The sequence below is a fragment of the Bactrocera neohumeralis genome, chromosome 6, assembly GCF_024586455.1.
Source record: "Bactrocera neohumeralis isolate Rockhampton chromosome 6, APGP_CSIRO_Bneo_wtdbg2-racon-allhic-juicebox.fasta_v2, whole genome shotgun sequence".
Taxonomy (NCBI): Eukaryota; Metazoa; Arthropoda; class Insecta; order Diptera; family Tephritidae; genus Bactrocera; species Bactrocera neohumeralis.
In genome coordinates this window covers 15701136-15726086 of record NC_065923.1, presented here as the reverse complement: position 1 = coordinate 15726086, position 24951 = coordinate 15701136, and positions in this window count along the sequence as shown.

Here is a 24951-nt window from a genome sequence, read left to right as displayed (position 1 = left end):
CGTTGCTCTCGATTTTTCCGCAAGTTTCTTGGAAAGCCAGAGACACCTTCACAGAATTCTCGGCACAGTTGTCATTCTTGTTGTCATGTTGTGACATTTGCGTGCGGTTCTCCACTGACTACAATCACCTTGCTTTCGCTGTTCGCGCGTTAACTTGATTTTTGACTTCTAAAGACTTTGATTCTTGTCTCGGTAAAGATTAAAATCTATGTATGAGGTTAGGATAATCAAGCTTCTATTGAATTTTTAGAAAAAATTATATATTTTGTACTAAATTAGTAACCATTGTTAATAAATACGATAAATACATATGTGTATATGGTCAAATTTAACCCGGACTGACAGAAAACAAGTTTTTCATGTATAGTATTCCGCATTGACTGTTTGACCCTGAGGAACCCATTCATGGCGAACTCCTCTGCGGTAATCGAAAAAAACGATGAGCATCACTATGATATTTGTCCGGCTTTCTCGTTTTTGGAGCGCCATTCGACGTCATATTCCTAAACCTACGCCTGGACAGCAGAAATGATGCGTTCGAAGAATATAATTGTAAGATTCTCAGATACTTTGTCAAGCTTCTCTTTACAGAGGTAAATAGACGATTCTCATGAGAGAAGTTTTCGATGACTACATGACCTTCTACTCCATGTGCCACTCAAATACTTGTAAATAAACAGCTACCAAACACACACTGATTGGCATATGGAGATGATGCGAGATCATACTAAAGGTTGTACCTATCTAGGATTTTTTTTATCGATTTGGCTTGCGCGCACAAATAAAATGGACCAGTCCAGGTCAAATTTGATCATATGAGGTGCATTATAATTTATAATCTGAAACTTCATTTAATCGGTGGAGTTTAGAGTATGTATTTTTCAGAGAGACAAATAGAACAACGTAACACCGAAGGAATGAGAAAGTCTAAAGAATTTACATCTGATCAAATTTGACCCGGACTGAAAAATAAAAACAAGGTCTTTACGTATTTTAATAGACATAGGTATTAACGCCTTCAAAATAGGCCCCTTCAAACGAATACAAGCCATTAAAAGCTCAATGCACACCCTTGTTATAAGTATCGGTTGGAATGGCCTCCAAAATCTTCATTTTTTTTTTAGGAACGCCTTTCGTTATTGAACATTTTTGACATCAGATTCATAAACCCACGTAATTCGTTTGATGAATGTAGGGTCATCAAAACTTGAGCCAAAATGTGTTGAGTCGTTCCATAAAAGATGTTGGGAAGTGGATAGACGACTCGCAAATTTTCGATGACTTCAGGACCTTCACTAAATGTTTGGTGCCACTCAAATGCTTCTGTTCGTGATTAAGTAGACTCTACAAAAGTGATAGCAGTGATTCCTTTGGAAACACAAAATTTGAAGCAAACTCGTTATCCATTTATTTTTCTAGGGTTAAAATCGCCAAACACGCGCTCATTGATACAGAGAGATCAAAGCTCACACAAACATAAATTGTACAAACCAATCTAGGCGAACTTTTTTTCGGTTTGGGTGCCCAGTTTGATCAGTCCGGGTCAAATTTGACCAAATGATAAAATTAAGTATCCACTTATTGATTTTAGAATACAAAAAACTTTCAGATGGAAAAGCAAATCATATTAACACTGACTTTAATATTAACAAACAAGTCACATAACCGATGAATAGCTTTCCAATTTCGTTCAACTTTGACGACATCGCGAAGATGTCCCTCTGTCGTCACTTAATCACTTAAACAACAACCGCTTTCAAATTGCTTGACTTCCAATATCCATTTGTGGCTTCCGTTTTCAGCCGGATGCGTCCAATCAGCGATATCATCAGCAAAAGAAAAAAACAATAGCAACAACTCCAGTATATGAAGTCTATTATTATTATGCCTCCACATTTTGTAATTATTATTCACTTCTTTGCAATGCACTCTCTTACTGACTGATCAATTGACAATTGTTGTAGATCTTGTCTTGCAACAAATATTTTAGCGCGACTCTGCTGGCAAATTACCCACAGTTAAGCATCTGTATAAATTTATAGGTGCAACCGCACACAAAAGAGGGGTGTAAGTGACGCCCTCCAGATCATGTGATATGCACTTGGAGCTATGAGTTGTGTGTGGCAAGCTGGGTAAGGCAATTCAATCTGCGGCCACACGAGTATGACAATTTTCTGCAGCGACTTCACGCTTTCTGCAGTTCCAGTTATCCGCAAAAACAAAAACAATGCAGTCACTGCTCTCTAGTCTGTAGAGATGCCCGCGATACGCCTGATTTGATTGCTTTAGCGCGATCTGGTTTTTGATGCGTTGCGGAAGTTGTCACTGCCAGCTTAGATGTGCAGCGGCTTCAACTCATTTAATCGCTCTTTTACTAGTTTATTTTCTTTCTACTTAAATGGTAGCTTTAATTAAACATATTTGCCTACAAGTTATGGCAGATGCGGTTTTAAGAATGGCAATTGGCCTGAGTCACGATCATACATATACTGGAATATCAGTGAAAGAAGTTTTTTTGTGATTGACTCTTCGCGTGTTGTGATGCGGTTTTGTTGCTGATTAACTTCCGTGAGAATGGTGGCAAGTAACAGAAGCTTTAATACTAAGCAAAACTGCAAGACTGCAGCTCTTCATTTCCATTACTTCATTCATAGATATTTGTCGTTGGTGAGCAGTCTCATTTCGACGTCATGTAAGCTTTTTCATTGATAGTTTGTAACCAGATAAAACGTCTTCAAGGAACTTTTACTGTTGGTAGTTATGGTTAGAATTCAGTTCGGACTTTCACTGACCGGCAGTGTAAATTTTGAGTTTAAGCATAGATCCAAGCTGGCTCTACGTCAATCAGAGTACAACTTTATATGTGTTTTTCGGGAGAGAAGTTATATTCGGACATCTTTTATCAGCCCATGTAGGAGCACGCGAGGCCAGAAGAGCTCTCTGGTCGTTTTTTGACAGATCACGAGTGAGTCATGTCAAGCCTTACGCCTGAACCACGTTTACAAATCGTTCAACTTTATTACGAAAATTCACGTTCTGTAAAGAATGTGTTTCGCACGCTTCGCTGAACTTATGGTCAACATAATCGGTTTACTGAGCATACTATTCGCAACACCATCACTCATCTTGAGATCCAGAATTCATTATTGGATAGTATTTGACCGAATAGATCACGTCTAGAACAAAGAAGAAGAATATATAGCAGACGTAGCTGAGAGTGTAAACGAAGAGTCGATTCTGCATTTAATTTTATGTCGATATTTTTAATTGAAAGCATACAAAATACAGATTGTGGAAAAATTGAAGCCGCTCGAGCTCCCCAGCGACTTCGCTTCGCTCTATGGCTTCAAGAAGGGGTCCTCTCCCCGCTTCTATGGGTTGTAGCGCTGAATGAACTACTACTCCAACTAAACGGTGAGGGAGTGAAAGCAGTAGCATATGCAGACGATATAGTGTTGTTGGTATCAGGCATGTTTTCTTCAACAGTCAGCGAGGTTATGGAAAGAGCACTACGAAGGTTAAACCTATGGGCTAAGAACAATGGACTAGGAGTTAACCCGAACAAAACAGAATTGATGCTATTCACAAGCAGAACCAAAATCCCTCAGTTTCAACTTCCGGTACTAAGCGGTACAAACTACTCTACACAGCTAAATACTTGGTGGTGGCGATTGACACCAAACTGTCCTAAAGCACTATACTTGCAAGAGAATCGTCAGGAAGAATTGGGGCCTCAAACCTAGTATAATCATGTGGATGTATACGGCTGTCATAAGACCTATACTTACATATGGAGCTCTGGTATGGTGGCCAGCGCTAAACAAACAATACAACATTAGAAAATTAAATGGAATACAAAAAGCAACATGTGCAGTTGTTACTGGTGCAATCAGGTCATGCCCGACTGACGCGCTCAATGTGGTCCTGCATCAATTACCAATCTTTATTCACAAAACAGCAGCATTTGCGGCTATAAGAATAAAAGAATTGGGTGGTTGGAATCAGCAGAACTACGGATATAGTACAATCCTAAACAAGCTCACCATTAATAAATCAGACTGCATTCTCCCAAAGCTGGATTTCAATAGACACTTCCAGGTGAGGATACCATCTAGACGAGAATGGAGAAGAGGTGAATGGATACCATCTCAGTCTATACTGACGGGTCCAAAATGGACTTCGGAGTAGGCACGGGGGTATTTTCCGCTGATCTAGGTATATCTCTCTCTATACGTCTACCGAACTCGGCTAGCATCTTCCAAGCGGAAGTACTGGGCATAGAAAAAGCCTGCGAAGTTCTATTGGAAAACCACGAGAATATACATAAAGCAACTATATTTACGGATAGCCAGGCGGCGCTCCTGGCCTTGCCTTCGCCCATGACAAATTCCTGTATAGTCCACAACTGCAAGAAAGCACTAAGCTCAATCAAAGACAAGCTCCAACTAGACTTGATCTGGGTTCCCGGTCACAGGAAAAGCAGACGAGTTGGCAAAGGCAGGAGCTTTCTTTAACGAATCCGAGGCGGAGCTAATACCAAGCCCGCTAGGATCGATCAAAAGAGAGATCAATAGACAATTTCAACAAGTTGCAAATAACAGATGGAAAAACATTACAAAATGCATTATAACTAAACAATTATGGCCAACATATGACAAGAAAAGAAGCAACGACTTACTAAATACTTAGGTCCAGAAAAAGTATTGACAGAGTAACAGCTACTACAACAGGGCACTGGCCATTTGGGGCACACGCATCCAAAATGTATGTATATGCCCAACAGCGACATCTGCCGTGGCTGCGGAGTAGCAGGGAACAAGGAAACAATTTTCCACTTTCTCTGTGAATGCCCATCCCTAGCACAGATCCGACACAAAACACTTGGAATCCATCAAGCACCAAACCATGAATGGTTTTCTACTAAAAGCATATCAGACATAAGTTGCTTCATCGAAACCTCAAAATGGTTTGAGAGAGAAGGTGAAACGTGATAGCAGATACAGAACGTTCTACGAATAGTGTATCAAAATGGCACATCAAGTGATAATTGAGCCCGATAGACAACAGGGCTGCACTCCCACCTACCTACCTACCATGGCCTTTTGAAAAGTTCCAAGTAGTTCCAACGTTTTCGAGCCAAATTTTGTTAAGCGATGAGATCCATTTCTGGCTCAATGCATATGTATGTAGACAAGCAAAATTGGCGCAACCTGAAGAGATTCAAGAGCTGTCATTTCATCCAGAAAAAACAACGGTTTAGTGTGGTTTGTGGTTCGGTGGAATCATAGGCTCATATTTCTTCAAAAAGGATGCCGGTGAGAAAGTACACGTCAATGGCGACCGTTATCGCGCCATGATAACCGACTATAGACGGCGAAATGTTTTATAACTTCATTTAGCTTTCAATGAAAGTTTGTGAGGCGTTTTTACTTCCCTCACAAGAAACTTCAATAATAATTAGATTGTGTCCTGAAAACCTCGTACTTCAAAAGTGCTGACATCAACAGCAACAACAACATTTAATATCACAAATAACGGCAACTGCAATGCGCTTTGATGAATGCTCTATAGCCATCAGCTGTGCAACACCTGAAGATCATTTGCGCCATTCAGAGGAACATACGATTCATATCGCGTACATACATATGTACAAACATTCAAGCAAATGCCTGTATGCCAAATGATATTAATGAATGTGTTTACATACATACATACGTATGCTTATAATCGCATGTGTTCAATGGAGAAGAATTTTATTGGCTTCCGACGTTAGCATTTATAAATACTTAGGGATGGATGTATGAATGATACACTGTGCGTCATTAGCTTGGACTAAAACTGTCCATAGCCAGATTTAGATATTAGATTTACACTTCAATTGGACTTTAAACCGAATATTTTGGCTCTGCTAAAGTAAAAGAGTAACTCAAACCTTATCGGAGATTATTTATCGCGTCGCGCTTAAGCGATGCTTCCGATGATTGATTATAGCCCTGGGATAGTAACTGCTTTGGAGCCGAATATCCCAGTGTTCCTCACTTTTGTGTAAAGATCGATCGTTTCTTTTAAGTTAAGTTGGGTTTTCTGTACTTTCAGTCCCTTTAAGTGTGGAGCATTCTTTATTGTTCTCTGAGTCGTGAGCGAGCTCGTACTAAAGGCAATATTTGTTCTTATAATGATTCTCGCCGGATGCGGAGACTTTCAAGCTTTTAATAAATATATATGTATATCAGAATAGGAAGTACATTATAATGTACTTGTAACTACAACCTGACACTGTAAAAATTGCGAAAATTTCCTTCCTTTCGATGAGCGGCATCTAATCAAATGACGCATAGGGTAAGAATGTTTGTATGTATGTTCAGCTATCCGGCAAAGAATTGTTTGCAACTTTTATAGGAAATTTGTTTCAATTTAATGCTCGAGGTGTCTTCGTTGCACTGCATCAGCAAGCGTCGCGCGGTGGCAGCGTGGCAGCGGCGATACGCAAATGTGCACATCAGCTGTTGTTGCCTTAGCTTTTTCCTGTGGCATGCAGCACGCTGCCATACACTTAACACGTGTGTGCAATCTAAAAATATTTTTACTACAGGCGAGTGCACAAATGCATGCACTGGTATCAAGTAAGTACATACATAAATATATTTATACGATTGATATGCGGATATATGCGAGTTCTAATAAGAAATTGTTTCTTAATTGAAAACAGCTGAGCGGCAGATGCAAGCGATCGTACGGAAATCTACATATGTACATACATGTGTATGTATGCATGTATGTATGTATGGAGTGTTTACAATTGTCGACGCACAGTAAGCTCATAGTTTAATTGAACCAACAATCGATTAAAATTACGAGTAGCCATGAATTCCTGGAAACAGTAGTAGGAAATTGGCATATGTGGAAGACAAGTTACATGACCTGTAATGACCAATAGAAGCTCAAAGCTTAGCCAAAAGTCACGATGAACGGACGAATTAGTTATTCTTGTTAAAGAAAGTAAAGTTTTCTCTTCAGCTTAATTGGTGAAGGGGTCATTAATAAGCTAAGCTAAGTTTACGGCCATTGCCATTGGTTCGATCTAAACAAATCCACAGACAACAGTTAGAGAATAATCCATGCCAAGTTTCATTAAAATACATACATATGTATGTATATCGTCAAATGAACAAGCACTTGATTCTGATCCTTCAGTTTGTATGACAGTTAAAGGGTGATCCATTTCGAGATTCCCTAATTAAAAAAAAAAACACAGAAACATCAAATTTAATGGGGAATATATGTATATTATCTTTCGAAAGAACATTCTTTGACATATTTATATTGAAGATTATCTCTTTCACATGTTGGCCACGGCTACGCTGCCAGATAGTCCATCCGTTGAGTCCAATTTTCGATAACTCGTTCGAGCATTTCGACTGGTAACTGACGAAAGACACGGTTGATGTTTTGTTCCAAGGCTTGAACCGAAGTGGGATTGTTCGTATAGGTTTTAGACTTTATATCTTCCCACAGGAAAATGGCTAACGGTTTGATATAACACAATCTTGGTGGCCAATCGACCGGCCGTCTCGTTGAAACTAAATGTCGCCAACATCACGATCTTCAATTACAGGCATCAAATAGTCGGTTATCATGGCGCTATAACGGTCGCCACTGACGGTTACGTTCTCACCGGCATCATTTTTGTAGAAAATTTGGACTGATGATTACACCGGCCCACAAACCACACCAAACTGCTGTTATTTCTGAATAAAATGGCAGCTCTTGATTCTCTTCAGGTTGCTCTTGGTTCCAAATATGGCAATTTTGTTTGTTTACTTACACATTGAGTCAGAAATGGGCATCATCGCTGAACAAAATTAGGCTAAAAAATGACGGATATTCTTGGAAATTTTCAAGAGCTCATAGAGCGAAGCGATGTCGCTTGGGAAGATTTTCAGTTCCTGCCCAAGCAGCATTTTGTACGCCTTCATTTTAAGATCTCGACGCAAAATGCGTCAAGTCGTTCTATACGTCCATCCGAGTTGCTGCGAACGGCGCCGAATCGACTCTCCACGGTCTTCGTGTTCACTCTAAGCTACGGCTGCTATATTTTCTTCATTTCGTGCTGAACGTGCTCTATTTCAAATATTACCCAATAATGAATGCTGGGTCTTAAGATGAGTGATGGTGTTGCGAATAGTACGCTCGGTAGGCCGATTATGTTGACCGTTGTCAAGCTCCCCAAAACCCTTTTGCAAACATTTTCAATAATTCCGTAGCCGTGCTTTGCATTAGAAATAAAAATTTCTACCAACTCGTTGTTCAATTTGTTTTCCATAGTAAAATTTGTCGGACGAAGCTTTCGTAAAGAAACAGCTGTCAAACACAACAATTCACAGTGGAATTCAAACTTCACATGAGTATTTAAAAGGATTGTACCAATCAAGGAAAAACATTGTATCGATTCGGTTTGCGCGCTCAGTCCATATAGGACCAGTCCGGGTCAATTTTGATCAGATGATATGATTATCAAAAAAAGTTGTATTGTTGGTGGTACTAATCTAAGATAAGAAAGTTCGATTTGCGCGTTCAGTTTATATCCGTATATATACCAGTCCGGGTCAATTTTGATCAGATGATATGATTATCAAAAAAAGTTGTATTGTTGGTGGTACTAATCTAAGAAAAAAAATTCGATTTGCGCGTTCAGTTTATATGGACCTGTCCGGGTCACTTTTGATCAGATGGTATAATTATTAAATAATTTTTTATTGTAAGTGTTGTAGAGCTTTTATACGTAGAAACGTAGTTTTTTACGGATCAGTCCAGTTTCGCCAAATTACACTCGCAGAGAAAGTGTAGAATCATCTTCCAAGACAGCTCTTAGCTTCCTTTCGACATACAAGTATTGCTTCTTCATTGAATGCATACGGAGAAGTTCAGGCTGCTAATTAGTTTGGCCTCAACTTACTTCAGTATGGGATTACTTTATAAGAGGTTCATATATTATACAAAGTTTATATTGCTACACAGTAAATAAAAATTATATAAAGAGCACCAAGACGCAGTGCAACAGTAGCAATGACTGAAACAATATGAATGTGTGAAGCGTGAAATTTCTTTCCGGTGACCACCACAGCGCAAAGCGGCGCAGCTGCGTGGCCGCCTGGGCGCTTCGCTAATTTGCTTGCCGATGTGATCGCATGGAGGCCAACAGTAAATGCATTTGACTAGGCAAATATGTTTCTGTGTGTGTGTATAGTAAGTGAAGAGCAACGCAAAATATGAGTGTTTCGAAATTGGCGGCGTTTCGGTTGTGATTTTGCACTGCGTCCGTTCGCACACGCGCACGTTTCCATTCCGGCCTCTCGATCGGTGGGTGGTTGCTGGCTTTTGCGCTACATTTTCTGCTACTTTTGCGCTTGGCTGCACTTGCCACACATGCAACGGATATAACTCCTTAAAAAGTAAATACTTGAATGCCTTCAATTTCGAATATGAAAATAAGACCAAAGTAGCGTGGCAAAATATTGCAAACATGCAAAATGTGCTTGGCAAAGGCGGGGAAATGTGCGCATGCGAACAACGCGGCTTTGATATATGAACTCGACTGCATGCAACACGCTTACGCTTCGAAGTATGAATGAATGAATGCCCTCGCTTTCGCTTGCTGTTGAATGTGGCATGAATGAAATTCATTGTTGTTGCGTTATCAATTGTAATAGCAACAAGAATGTTGAAGACAACGGAGTAGTTGTGAATGGTTGAAGAGTTTTATGACTCGGAGTCGAATACAGACAAAGCGTAGACACGAATGCAATTAAGGTCTGTGCAATTGAAGACCGGTGGCGCATGCGCGGAGAATCTCATTTGGCATAGAATGCATGCGTCTAAGAGTTGACTGCATTTTCCGAGAGTAAACTTTTAGAGTAGCCTCCTAGTTTAGTGCGAACTGGTTTAGCAGTTGTCTAAATGAAATAGCAAAGTTTTGGAAAATGCACTTCTAATAAAGACCAGGCGCTACTCTGATAATCATATTTTTGAAGCTCTCTAATAAACCAGGTAGCAAGCTCTCGCGGTAGTTGGAGAACATTAGAAAGATATTGGGTTCCCAGGAGCTTTCAGTATCGAAAAGCTCACGCTGGGTTCTGAAGCTTTAGCGGCAATCCTCCTTAAGTGTTCAAGGAACCATTTAAGTTGAACTTTGAAACCTTTGAACAGTTTTCTTTATCCCTTCTCCAGTAGTCGATGTAGATCACTTTTTGTGAATTCAAAGAAAGGTGATTATCTCCTTATCGGTCGATGGGTCAGTCTTCACCTTCTTTGAAACAGGTTCGCCGGAGGAAGTCCTTTGTTTTGCATGTTCTTTGGTCTCAGTCACATACCTGTTCAGACTGCAATGTGGACTCTTCCCCGAAGGTCGCGAAACGATGCATAAAATTGTTCGGATTGCTAGTCTCATGGTTTCGCTTATTATCCGACGAGACATCTAAACGCCTACAGCTTTCTCATGTCACAATATTTCTGAGCAATGACCCTTGTGCTTTTTGGAGATGTCTAAAGTCTCAGTTATGGACGAAACTTTTAGTCGGCGGTCAATCGATACGAGATCGGTGACTCTTGTCACCTTCATTTTCGTGCTAGCCGATTTCGGCACTTGGGTGTAGCCCAAATTTTGACAGTGTGTATCGAAGAAGAAGACTCATTGTATCGCTCATCCAAGCGATGTTTGAATTTCCTGCTCGATTCCCCTTCGAAAAAACAAAATATAATCATAGAGCCACATTTCTCTTTTTACCATTTCCCTAAATACGCAAACACGCCCTCTTCAACAGGTGGTCAGAAATCAAATTTTGTAGCCGTCTTCGAGAATGTAACACACAATAGCAAATTCCACATCGGGCGTTGCGTTGCGGCTAAGTACTTATCGATCCGCCCTCGTATGTACATTTGAACTTTTGGACGGATGTTGGTTAAGTAGCGCATTTTTATTGCAATGACTGTTGAGATTTAGTGCGCACACATACACATACAAACTCGAATTTGTCTGGAGTGGCTCGTACAAGCTAGAACCCACACCATGCCCAGCCCTTTTCCTTGGCGAGCCCCCTACCCCCGCCAACGGCGAGTCTTCTTACATCAACACGATTACTCAATTTGTTATTGTGAACTGTTGTTGTTGTCTGTTTTTTTCGTTTCATATACTTTTCTTCGACAAACGGAGGCATATCTTTCATTGGGGTCTTTGGTTGCCCCAAACCGGACGCACGTGTTCATTTTCATTAAAAGTACCATGGAACGGACAGTAAATAAAAACAAAAAACGATAAATGCAAACAACACTGCACATGAACCTACAATAAACACACATATGTATGTATGGAAGTTGAGTGTGTGTGTTTGTAATAAAACAGTTCACATGAGTTTATATGAAAGAGTAGCAACAATTGCACGACTGGAGCACTGAGTGATTGCAGCGTGTCCAATCCGAAAAAACACTAAACATGTGTGCCTTGTTGTTGTTGCTGGCAGCTGCGGAAATTGCAGCTGAGCAGATGAGCGGCATGCAGTCGAATATGATTTGTATGTGGTCACACAGGGCGTCCGTCCGTTGGACCGTGGTCGGCGCTATTTTGTAATTTCATTGTTGCTCTCGATTTAAATTGTAGCTGTTGCTTTTGTTGTTGCTTTGAGGTCAAAAAAAATATCATCAAACGCGGGCGTAAGCGTTTCATGGGCTACTGTGCGCTTGTCGCGGCCGCAGCCATGGCATTCGCATTGGCGGTCGAACGTCGCGGTCAGCCGGCAACGAAGCAGTCAGCGCTTTTTGGTATCACACAGTCGCTATTGTTGTTATTGTTGTATTTTATTATTTTAAATTAATACTTATCAGTGTAACAAGTGTTTTATTTATATCAGCGCTTGCTTTGCGGTTTAGTTTTATTTGTATTCTTACTTTTTGTGGTAATTTATTTTATTTGTAGAAATTTCATTTCAAAATAAAAATTGCATTTTTCATTCTTATTTGCTATTTAAAATCAGTGTTTGCGGGTTCTCTAAAAAAAATTATTATCAATTAACTATTTAAAAATCTCTCGGAACGTTGCATGCTGACTACACAGCCTTTGTCGGCCTTCTGGATGAGCGTCACTTGACCTGGGCGTGACCGGACGGCATCAAAGACGCAGCTGCAGCAGGCTGTTAAGGTATCTTGCGGCTGGTTGGCACCGATCTATGCGAACTGGGAGACGAGTCAGAGTGACGTTCATCCCGAAGGCGGGCAGGGGCTAGCACGTCACGGCCAAGGATTTCAGGCCCATCAGTCTCTCCTCTTTTTTATTAAAAACTTTGGAGAGACTGCTGGAATGGTATTTGAGAAGGCGCATTCAACATGCGTATCGTAAAGGAAGGTCGGTGGACACTGCCTTGCACACTATCGTGTCGTGGTCGCAGTTGGGACCTTCCTTGATATTGAGGGAGCTTTCAACAATGTCCTGCCGGAGGCAGTCTTAATAGCTCCAGACGGTCTTGGGGTTGAATCGAACCTCAAGCACCTCATTTTCAGTTTCTGTGCGACAGAGTGGTTGAAACAGAATGGGGCAGCTTGTGAGCGCGCGGCGGACTGGTGACAGCAGGGGAACCCTCAAGGAGGTTCTTTTCTCTTCTATGGATTCTAGTCGTTAACGACCTTCTCAAAAGGCTGGACGATCTTGGCTGCAAAGGTTATTGCCTATGCAGACGATGGCACTTTGGTGAAAAAAAGTTTCTAAGCACCGTGGCGAGTTGACGCAGGGGATATCTCGGCGTGGTAACAAAATGGACGGTCGAAAGTGGACTCGCCATAAATCCAAATAAAACAGAAATGGTTTTATTTAGTAGAAGATACAAGATCCCTGAGGCGCCGTTGCCGCTATTGGGAGGTATTCGCTTGCAACCGGCGGATACTGTGAAGTATCTAGGGCTCATCCTGGATAGAAAGCTTTCATGGAAGCCGAATATCGAGGAGAGAGCCAAAAAGGCATCGGTTGCCCTTTACTTGTAGAGGAATTGGCAAGAGATGGAACCTCTCACCGAAGGTGGTACTCTGGCTATGACACCATAGTTAATGTTCTATGGAGTCTTCACTTTACAGAAGATCACACTTATTGAGAGCGTTCAACGAGCTGCGCTCATCAGCATATGTGGTTTAAGTTAATGCAATTCTGAACATAACGCCGGTGGATATTTACGCAAAGGTGGCCATTAGGCTATTCCTAAAGGAGCGGGTATCTGAAACTCGGATATCCTGCTTAACTGCATACCGGATCACCTGGATTTAGTTATCAATCGTGGCCCCTTCTCTGCACATTACCGAAAGGCTTGGCAGGAAGAAGCCGTTGAGGAGAGGGGCAGCAAGCTTCTTTACGGATGGGTCGAAGCTTGGGGAAGGTTGGTGGAGGAGTGTACTGTTTCAAACTTCCCGACTACACAGTGTTTTTTTGCAGCCATAAAGCCTCTCAACTTTGCAGTGCGTTCAGGGCTGGTCGAAGAGTGTCTGGCGTCACTGTCTCTTTCATTTATTTAGCGAATCGCAGGTAACTGCAAAGCTGATGAGCGGCTGAATCACTATCTAGAATGGGAACGGGTAGGTGCTCCGGCATCCTTTTGTGTTCTACTACTAGATAGCTGGGCCTCGCGGCTGCTCGGTCAGCGATGGGCCAGCATTAGCACCTGCGCGGTCGCAAAATTTTGGCCAAAGATAGATCGAAGGAGATCGATAAGGCTAGCTCTCATTAATGATACTGTCCCATTGGCATACACGCTGTAAGACTGGGAATTTTTTGAAGAAGAATGCACTTCCTTCTTGACTGCTTAGATCAAGAAGGCATTGGGGCACATTTCAGATATCCCACCGATCTGGCGGGCATTGAAATTAAGCGCCTCTGTAAATTTGTATTGATACTAAACGGTTTGCCGATCTCTAAGTTCGAACACGGGAGTTCTTCTCTAAAAAAAGTCCATTGCGATCTCCGATCAATAACCTAACTATTTAAAAAAGAACTCTCTCTGAAAAGCGTGCTTCTAACGTTTTTCTTTTTTAATAAAGCAACCTTATCCGATAAAACCAAAATTTTTGATCTTCTTCAAAAAGACTGCGCCGAAAGCTTCAAAACTGAAATGCTTAGAACTAAGGGCAAGTTAATTAGCCGAAGGGCCAGATTTCCAATTCGCAAAACATTTCTGTTCGGCTAGTCCGAGTGAGAAAGCAAAAAAAAAAAAAAATATTTATTGAAGGTTTTCGGTTTCTCTGGATAATTACTATTTTCTAGAGTTGTCTAGCAGAAAAAACTGCGCCAACTGCCGTGGGTTAAACCACCTCAACATCGTATATAAGGTTTTATCGAGCGTACTGTGTGAAAGATTAAAGCTTGGACATTAGTTGTGGTTATGAGGGCAAGGCGAAATATCTTCTGTCACCAAACAAACAGTCGTCGCACTTGTGACTTAGCTTTCACGTCACTGTTGACAGTCATAACTTTAAAGTTGTAGATATTTCGCCTTTCGTCTATCTTGGAACCAGAATTAACACCAACAACAACGTCAGCCTCGATATCCCACGCAGAATAACTTTTGCCAAAAGGTGTTACTTCGGACTGAGCTCTGAGAGTATTCGACGTAGTACCCGCCGTGGGAAATTAAGGAGGAGAAAGACCTCCACTCCGTGAGAAAGACCAGATGGAGAAAGAGCTGACTACACTTGGAAGCCCCATTTGCGCCAAACAGCGAAAAGGAAGAACGCCTGGCCCTGTTGTAAACTCGGCTATAACCGCCTAAATGGTGTCTACGCCAATAAAGAAGAAGAGTTGTGTAGCTAATAACTTCCACCACCATCAAATGTGACCTGTACCGATCTATTTAAGCGACGCGCGCAAACCGATCGAATAAAAAAAGTCCTGGTTTGTTTACGGTGCCATAAGTTTATCTTGCGATTATTACCAGGGAATTGAAAAACGATATTGCTTGTAATTTGTGTCTCCAATGAAGTGCAGAAGTGTCTTGAGGAGTTACTTTATTGCGCACACAAATATTTGAGTACCATAAAGCATGCAGTGAAGTCGTCGAAAAAGGGCTTCACGCGACGTTGAAACCGTCGTCTTGGTAATAGAGAGATAACAGACGATCTCAACATCATTTATGGTTGATGTTTAGGGTATGAAGCGTGTCAATGCTAGACTTATACCAAAAGAACTGAATCTTTAGCGATTTGACGATGTCGGGTAGAAGTCGCAAGAGAGGTGCATGACAACGTAGCTGAAGACCTTGAGGACGAACAACGCGTGAAGAAATGATAAAACGTATAAGCACGATGTGCTCGAGGTGCTGGTTGCTAAGAAGAGTGAGAGAGCGATTAAAATTGAACAAGAAAACTTGATGAATGAAGTCCAAAGTAATGTTAATTCTAACCTACAAGTAGGAGATCTCCGGAAAAATGTATTCCAAAAGACGTTAAACGCAAGTTCTCCAAGAAGTTAATGTAAAGAATGTGATGTTTTATGTAGAATGTGGTCGCATACATGTAGTTTCTCAAACTGCTTCAACTATTATAGAAATATATAATATTTCGTTCATGTTAGATCCGGAAAGTCTACTTTTGACAATTTTAATTAAAGTCGCCGCTATGTCGCTTGACTGAGTTTGAGATCTCCGCGTACCTTATACTGAAAAATATTATTAAGGTAAACTAGCGGATCGATCAGAGTTGGGAAAAGCCCCTTCGACTAGGTTTGTACTTAGTGAGTGGTGAGTCTTTATGATATACTTAGGGGTGACATTTTATAAGCTTTGTACATGTACATGCTTGTTCAAAAACACAATTATAACAGTATTCCTTCAAAGAAATTTATTCTTTTATAAAAAAATCATCTTAAATATTTTTGTCTTCATACTAATTTACCTAAACTATCATTCTATTTTGAGACTGATTTGGTATTTTACCTAATGACTTATTCGTAGAAAAGGGGAAAAGCTCTTTATCAAGGTGACTACAAGACACTTGGTTGCGCACCACGAATTCCCGCGCTGCATTGTCACACTTGTGCCTCGGTCAATTGTCTGACGTAAAGAGCGTAAACTAACGAATACACAGATATGAATCGCGCGATCTTAATCAGTTGTATTTAGAGAGCGTTGAGAAGTGCAAAATTCGCGTGCGAACGACATCCGACGTATTGCTATTAGCATGCAATGACAGACATAACGATATAAATATACTATAGGCTAATACATATATGGACTGCCGCTGACTGTTCTCTGATGTTCTGCTGCATGGTCAGTTGTTCGCATTTTCGTTCCCTTTAGTGAATGGCACTGTGCTCAAGCAACGCTTTGACCTTGTTTCGCTTTATTTCCACTCTAAAAGTTTAATAGCCTTTTAATGCAGTTTGTTGTGTTTTTCTGCAATTTATACAAAATTCATATTGTTATGCTTGCATAAATCCGCACCATCGTAAACTTTTACGAATGTACCCTGTAGTGAAATGAACTAGTTAGAGATTAAGTATTCTACAACTAGTATGAACATCAAAGGTAATTAGTTTTGAATATAAATGTTGAACTTGAACCAAAAATTCGGTCCTTTGCTGTGGATATATAACAATGGACGAAACATGTCTCTATCATTTCATTCTGCCTTCCAATCGATTGTCATCGAAATAGACTACACCCGATGACCTGAATCGAATGCTGGAAATACACAACACTCCTCTGGTAAAGATATTAACTTTATATTTTGGGAGATCGATGGTATCTTGGCCATATTGGAAAGAGAAAAAAAATTTCTAAATCGAATGAAGGCCTCATTTAATAGAAAAAAAAAAGAAGAAAATGCTGTTTCAAAAGAAGTTAATGCAACGTTCTCAATTTAATGTCAACGATAAAATAATGCATAACATATATGGACTTCGAATGTTTGCCGCATCCTCAGTTGTTCGCATTTTCGTTCCCTTTAGTGAATGGCACTGTGATCAAGCAACGCTTTGACCTTGTTTCGAAGACTAAAAGTTTAATAGCCTTTTAATGCAGTTTGTTGGTTTTTCTCAAAGCTCAAAAGATGAAAGCTCCGCACCATCGTAAATACGAATGTACCCTGTAGTGAAATGAACTATTTTAAAACATCAAAGGTAATTAGTTTTGAATATAAATATTGCAACTTGAACCAAAAATCGGTCCTTTGCTGTGGATATATAACAATGGACGAAACATGTCTCTATCATTTCATTCTGCCTTCCAATCGATTGTCATCGAAATAGACTACACCCGATGACCCGAATCGAATGCTGGAAATACACAACACTCCTCTGGTAAAGATATTAACTTTATATTTTGGGAGATCGATGGTATCTTGGCCATCTTGGAAAGAGAAAAAATATTTCTAAATCGCATGAAGGCCTCATTAGAAAAAGAAGAAAATGCTGTCCAAAGAAGTTAATGCAACGTGTCTCAATTCAATGACAACGATGGCAATAATGCATAAATTGGACTTCGAATTACTTCCGCATCCTCAGTATTCTTCGAATCTGAACCTCACGAAGACTTGTAAGGTTCTCAAAGCTCAAGAGAAAGCTCGCTGGAAGGAGATTACCGACTCGCCGAGGTGAATTTTAAAACGATTAATACAAGAAGGCACCGAATAGGTAGACTATGGCCGTAATTGGTGTATTTGCCTCGTCGAGTTCGACTATCAGGTAAGCACTGTTTCGATTGGTACCATTTAAATAAGGCTGGATAAAAAAGAAGCCCGATTGATTCGAGTTAATGCAAAAACATCTGTAACGAATTTCCATCTGTGAATCGCTGCTGAATCGCTACCAAATCGATCCATTTCTGAACCGAATGATTACTGGTGATGAAGAGTGTGTCGTTTACGACAACGTCTATTGCAAACGGTCATGGTCGATTCGCGGTGGGCCGACGCAAATGGTGACCAAGCCAAGTTTGACGGTCAGGAAGGGTTTGCTTTGTGTTTGTTATCTACTATGAGCTAAGGCCAAACTGTTAGCTCGGATGTGTGCTATCAGCAATTGTACCGTTTGAGGTTAGAAGCGCTCAGAAGCGGCCAGTTTTAGTCACTAGGAGAGAAATTGTGTTTCTCAGAACAACGCCAGGTCACATCGATAGTGACTCGCCAGAACTTTTGGGAACTTGGTTCAGAAGTTCTTATGCTTACACCTTATAGTTTGGACCAGACATCCAATGATTAACAGGTGATCCTATCAGTGGCGAATGAATTCGTTGATGAAAAATTCACTTAAATTATCATTACATCGACATGATTGTCGTAGGAACGGAAAGTCTTTTGAATACAAGAAGGTAGGAATGGTACGGTTCCGAATGACTTTAGACAGTATTTATGGAACTGATTTGAATAATAAACGCAAATAATTAATATGAGGAAACCATCCAACCAAACTTTCTACTTGAACCACTTTATAAAGAGAGCGTCTATTATTCTTATTGATAAGAATTCATAGGACCCATGTATAGATTCTTGGGGCTAATTCGGTTAATATGAAATGTATATCGTGGGATAAAACCACATTTGATTAATAACGAACAGAAACAGCTTTGGCCATACATACAATACATGCATACATACATACATACATACCACATATCATACAACCTAGAAAACCCAATGAGGGAGACCGGCGCGAACAAAGTACATCACCTCAAACAATGCCAACTCACTATACTTCTCAAGCAGGCTGCGGCATAACGAATGAAAGAGTGTGTAAATTAACCGAGTGATGAACTGTTGAAAAGTGTGAACGAAGACACAGAGCGTGGCGATAGAGGCTAGACTACCAGTTAACGGCTAGTGAATAGCAGTTAGCTTTTGAAAAGCACGCCACGCAATAAACGAAAATGTTCCCACACACAGCTGTGCGGCAGATGCACAGACCGTTGAGCTGGAAACGCTGATGGGCCGCATTACGCATGCGCGTCGACGCGTTGCTTTTAAATAGCCAGTAGACACTTACTCATAAGTTTGCATGGCATGCCATTGTTGTTGTTGTGGGCACATCTGTTTGGCTCTTTTTTTGAAATTTTTATTTAATTTCATTTGCTTTGTGGCAATAAGCAAGGCGGCTTTTGTGAGCGGGCAGCAGCCACTAACCTGTTGATCTGTATGCTTTGCGGCTGCGAACGTCATTTTCTTTTCACGCACACATACATACATACATACATATGTATGTGTTTGTGCTCAGCATAAATTTTTGCGCCGGCGATTGCTTTAAAGGTTTATTTATTTTGAGTTTTGTTATTATTCTTTTTTAGAATTCAAAAGCTTCCCATCCGCTTTTGTAAGCCTTGCTTTCGCGGTCATATATTTGTACATACATATGTAGGTATACTTATGTATGTATATACAACTAAACATTTATATTTTTAGATATCGCTTTTGTGTAAACGCCAACGCACAGCTGCGCCAAGCCGAACAATTGAAGCGCTTACGCTTTTGTCTGTTAAATTGGAATGGGATGCTGACACGCATGTGCGCGGCACTTTTACACGCACCTGAGAATGTACCATAGATACATACATATGTATGTATGTACATATATACTAATACAACAAAAAAAATCAATAAATAAAAGTAAAGAGAAATAATAAAAAAATAAAAAAAAGGTAAAAAATTAAAAAAATCAAAAAATAAAAAATTAAAATAAATATAAAAATATTTAATATTATAAAATAAAAACAAAAAATTATTAAAAAATAAATTACAATAAATTAATTTGTTTTATATGAATTTGTGTTTAGTATATGTATGTATACAAACAAATTTAAAAAAGAAAGAAAATATAAAAAAAAAATATTAAAAGCAAACTAAAATATTTAAAATAAATTATAAAAATTTAAAATAAAAAAAATTAATTAAAAAATAAAAGAAAAGAAAGAAACATAAAAAATATTAAATGAAAAGTTTAAAAAATAGATTACAAATTTTAAATATTAATGGATAGAACACTTGAAGTCCTGTAACCTCTCCACCGGTGAGAGTAAGCTTTAGACAACCATGAAGTCTTTGTCTAATTCGAAGGGACATGATGACCGAGTTGATCGCGAGCAAAGACAAACGATGTATTACCCGACAGCTGCATAAAATGTCAAATAGCTACGAACCGATGCGGAGGTTCAGAGTGTCATCAACAAAGCAAAATCGTCCAAATTCATTGGCCCCTATGAAATTAATATGCTGATGCTAAAGCATCTAGTGAGGAAGTTATCTCACCCTGTCGCTCCTCTTCAAATACCCGATATGTGGAAAATTGGTAGAGTGGTCTCACTACTGAAACACCCGCCAACAAAGAGGAGTCCTATCGTCCGATAACTCTCCTTTCCCCAGTAGTGAAGACACATGAGGCTTTCCTACTCCCGACTTTAGCGTCATAAAGGCATAGATATGTCTTGGCCTTAACCAGAAACCACCCTGCGAGAGGACGATTCTCGTAGCGTTTGACTTGTCAAAAGTCTTTGAAACAGTCAATCACACAACGCTACTTGAGGACATCGAAAAATCAGGACTGAAGAGCTGGACTAAGAGCTACCTGAGCGGTCGTCAATCACCCGTACTATTTCGAGGTAAAAACTCAAAACTGAGGAAAATTAAGCAAGGGGCTCTGCAGAGTGGTGTCCTCTCTCCGCTATTGTTTAACTTCTACATCTCGAAACTCCTACAAACACCAGAGGGAATTTCTAACACCTCGTAAGCTGATGATTACACGATAATGACGTCGGGTAATGGAATTGATGGCATGTGCTCAAATGTAAACGGCTATCACTCCGACCTTTCTCGCTTCCTTGTCCGCCATTCACAGTGGAGCTATAAACACATTCACCGACACCCTCTCAGTGAATGGCGTCTTTGGAGTCAAACCCCCACCCATTGGTGACGAAGAGCCCGAGTTGCCGCGAGTAGAGAGAGGGTTCCTTGCGCAGCTTCGTTCTGGATATTGAAGCAGGTTTAACTCCTACTTATCTAGAATAGACCCTGACATATCAAATGTATATCCAGCGTGCAATCAGTCACCTCTTTGCATGCCCCACCAACCCTACTCATCTGAAACCCTTCTTCTTTTCGGTCCGACCCCGTCGAAACAACACATTTCTTGGGTCTACCGTTGGATGACGTCGACAATATCTTAACTAATCCTTACCATCCTAACGGGGATTAGGTACCCGTTACAACAACACCAAAAAGAAAATAAATTCAAAATAAAAAATAATAAAACGAAAAAAAAATAAAAAATGTAAAAAAATTTAAGAAATATATTACAAAAAGTTTTATGTGCAAAAATTAATATGGTAGATATGATTCTGGCAACACTGAATTGTCAGTGAAGTTAACGATACAAACTAAAAAAAAATTTAAAAATTACATAAATTATTTCACTAAAAAATATAAATATATTTAGATACAAAATTCTTAAAAAATAATAAAAAAAAAATAAAAAAAATTTAAAAAAATTGCTGCACTCTGGCAACACTGTTACCAAATCACAACAACAAATGACAATGAATTTTTGCCACAAAACGCCGCTGATTACCGACTTCATTGTAAATTTCCATAGTTGTAGCATTTTTTGTTGCTGTTGTTGCCACTACCGCTGTACCAACTAAGTCCCCATACAGGCAATGACCATTTTGGGCAACTGGCGCGCCACCAGCGCCACATACATACAAACAGGCAGTCGGTGGCGGCGGCGGCGGCGAATATTTAACAAAGCGCCTCCCCAATATGGCAGACAAAGCAAACAACTGCAACAACAATACACACGAACAATAACAACAACAACACTGCACACCATTAGTACGCATTCTTCAGTTAATTAGTTGCTGCGCGTTTTGTGACAGTGAACACCTGCAAAAGTGAAGCAGCGCCGCCGCGTCACACAGTCCAATGGCCGTTCACAGCAATGAAAATAAGAACAACAACTAAAACAATAATAATATGAGCCAAGCCAGTACGTAATGGCTGGTGCTTTAGTTGGAGGCGCTATTTGATTGACGCGCGTGAAAAGCCCATAACTGAATTGTAGGGCCCGTTAAAGTGTAAAGAGTTGTCCCTCCCCCCTCCTCATACACACTGCGGCAGACATGCGCGCTTTAAAGCCGCGTATGAATTCCATATCGAACGCTGAACATAAATTGTGAGCGCATGAAGCCGTGCGGCGCGTCGCAGCTGCCTGGCATATTAAGCAGTTTCGAGGTTTTGCATTTCTTCTCTGCTCTGCTTCGTCTTCTTCTTCGATTACTTCTGTGCTTGGTACTTAAGATCGTCGGTTGTTGAGTTTAATTTTTCCACAAGTTTTGTGGCTTTTAATTGACGCTCCAACAATTGCGGCGGGTGACGCTGACGTCTTTACTGCCGCTATGGCTTTGATTTTGCGCTGACCAGCGCCTGAGGGTGCGCGTGAGGGGAGGGAGACAGCTTTTGAACATTCGAACAAGTGTTTCGAGCGACGAGCTGGGCTTTGATTTTAATTGGAATTAGCATATGAATGTCATTCCGATGCGCAGAACATACAAAATATATACATACATATGTGTTTGTGCATGTGTGTGTGTAGTTATGCGCACTTTATGCTTTGGCGAGTACACGTGGTGTGTATTCTAATCACATAAAGGCAAATGTAGCTACAAATACTTGATTGGCACAGCTGTTGTTTGGTACATGTGTATGTGAATGTATGTGTAAGCGCGGTTAAAATCAAAGTGAAAATTTCACATTTCGAATGGGGGTCACGCTCTAAATACTGGGAGCCCCATTTCACATTCGCAAAGTTATGCCGATGCTATGCATGTGTTGTCTTGAAGCATTTAGCAACAAAGAAGTTTCGATATAATTAAATAAAACGATCGATTAATGTTAAAAAAACCTTCTGATCAAATTTGAACCGGACTGGCAAGAAAAAACTACTTTTTTACTTATTTTAAGACAAATCCTTATTATCGCCTCCAAAATATTATCCTTTCCTTCCAAAACTAGCATACCAACCCTAAAGGCAATTTTTCATACACTTGTTATAAGCTTCGGATGAAATAGCCTTCCGCGAATTTTGGTTTTTGCGATGTCGACTCATTTTTGGAGCTCTATTTTCAGCTATAAACGCGTAAGCGTTCTCTGCGCCAATAAAGAAAAAAATTTGCTAAATTGTTGCACAGTTTCGATGACATATTCATAAACCCGCTACCTCAAGCGATGTTGTTTCTACAAAAAAATTTGGGTCTTTCGGTTTAAGTCTAGGATTGTCACGCTTCATACGCAAAAGCAAAAAGTAGTATAGAGCTGATTCATAAGACATTTTTAAGCCTCTGCTATCTCTTTGATGCCAACACAACAATTTTCAATCACTAAGTATTTCCTTAACTTTTCCAATGCTATCGTGATGATCAGAGTTGGATGTATAAATCGCGGGAGGGAAACTATCGATGACCTCAAGACCTTCACTGAATGCTTTGTGCTTCTAAAACACTTGTGTTCGTGATAAAGTAGGCTCCCAAAATTTTCAAATTCTCCAGCAATTCCAGCGATTCTGTATGAAAGATTCCATTGGAAACCCAAACTTTTGAACAACATCGTTTTTAAATGATTTTTCCATCGTAAAAATCGCCTGCCAAACTTTTCATGTGGTAAACAAACTTGACAACGAACTTGACTCACGAAACTTGCCTCACGAACGAAAATAAAGATCTTACTAATACGGATATAGCAAAAAAAATTATTGATTAGGTTTGCGCTCGCTTCATTTTATTAGATGATACACCGTTCTACAGGGACTGAGGTTATTCTGGATAGCTTAAATCTATTGATCATTATCTTAAGTTTATGGAGTTTGAAGAAGAAGGTCTTGAAAGATTCAATTTTTGTTTATAAGCCGCAGTCACTCAAGAAAATATATACCCGAATGATTTCGGTGCGCCTTCTTGACTCCTTGTTCAGATAGCAAATTTTTACTTTCAGTTAGGGTTTTGGCAATCCAAAATGAGCAAGAAACAGCCTCTAACGTCGCAGTCGCAAAATTACTCTAAACTAGTGGCATTAGCAAGTAAAATATACTTCTATTTTTTGAAATGGAGTTATGGGGGACGTATGCGTGATTACGGCAGTCCGATTCAGATTTTGATTAAATGTTTATATGATATGACCCATCTTTTAAAAACTGGAAATACTTTAAAGAAAAGGTCGAAAACGGGTGATAAAATCTATCTAGCATACCATAGACGTGCCATATCATTTATTTTCTTTAAAGAAAAACTTATTTGGAGATAAGCCTGGGTACAAAGTAATAGTTGTAGCTGTCAGGGAGTCAGTGAATGTGTTAATAGCTGCACAATGAATGTCGTTCAAGGCCAGTCGAAAATTAGTCGCGTCCGAAATTTGGTCGGTGTATGGTTGTTTATTGTCTACGAATTGGAGGTATCTTCTTCTGATGTTCCTAAAAGTTAGTCTTTCTTCAAGCAGGGATGACCATATTGATGCGGCGTATGGTAGCTTATAATAGGTTGGCCGATTGCCTTGTTTGTTGCCAGCAACGTCTTTTTGTCGCGCTACCGGTTAGCGATTTTAGGATCAGGTCACCTTCAATGAAATCATTATCATCAAACAATGAAATTCAAGAGAATTTTTGAGCTCTTTGATCTTCATACATATATTGATTAATAAGGCATCCTGCATCATCCTCAAAACTACAGAATACAGACGACTTTTGGGTTTAAATTTAAGATCAGTATTACTCTAAATTTGGTCCAAGAAGTAAATTTTGATCAAATTGATGAGGCTTTATAGCGTTTCCTACCAATCTGGAATCAATGGGTGGAAATGTACAATTAATTATTAGGAAGAATGCAGATTAAAGATGGTTTGGATATATTTACTTCACCAGATGTTTTTCCGGCTACAGAGACCGAGTTGTTGACGATT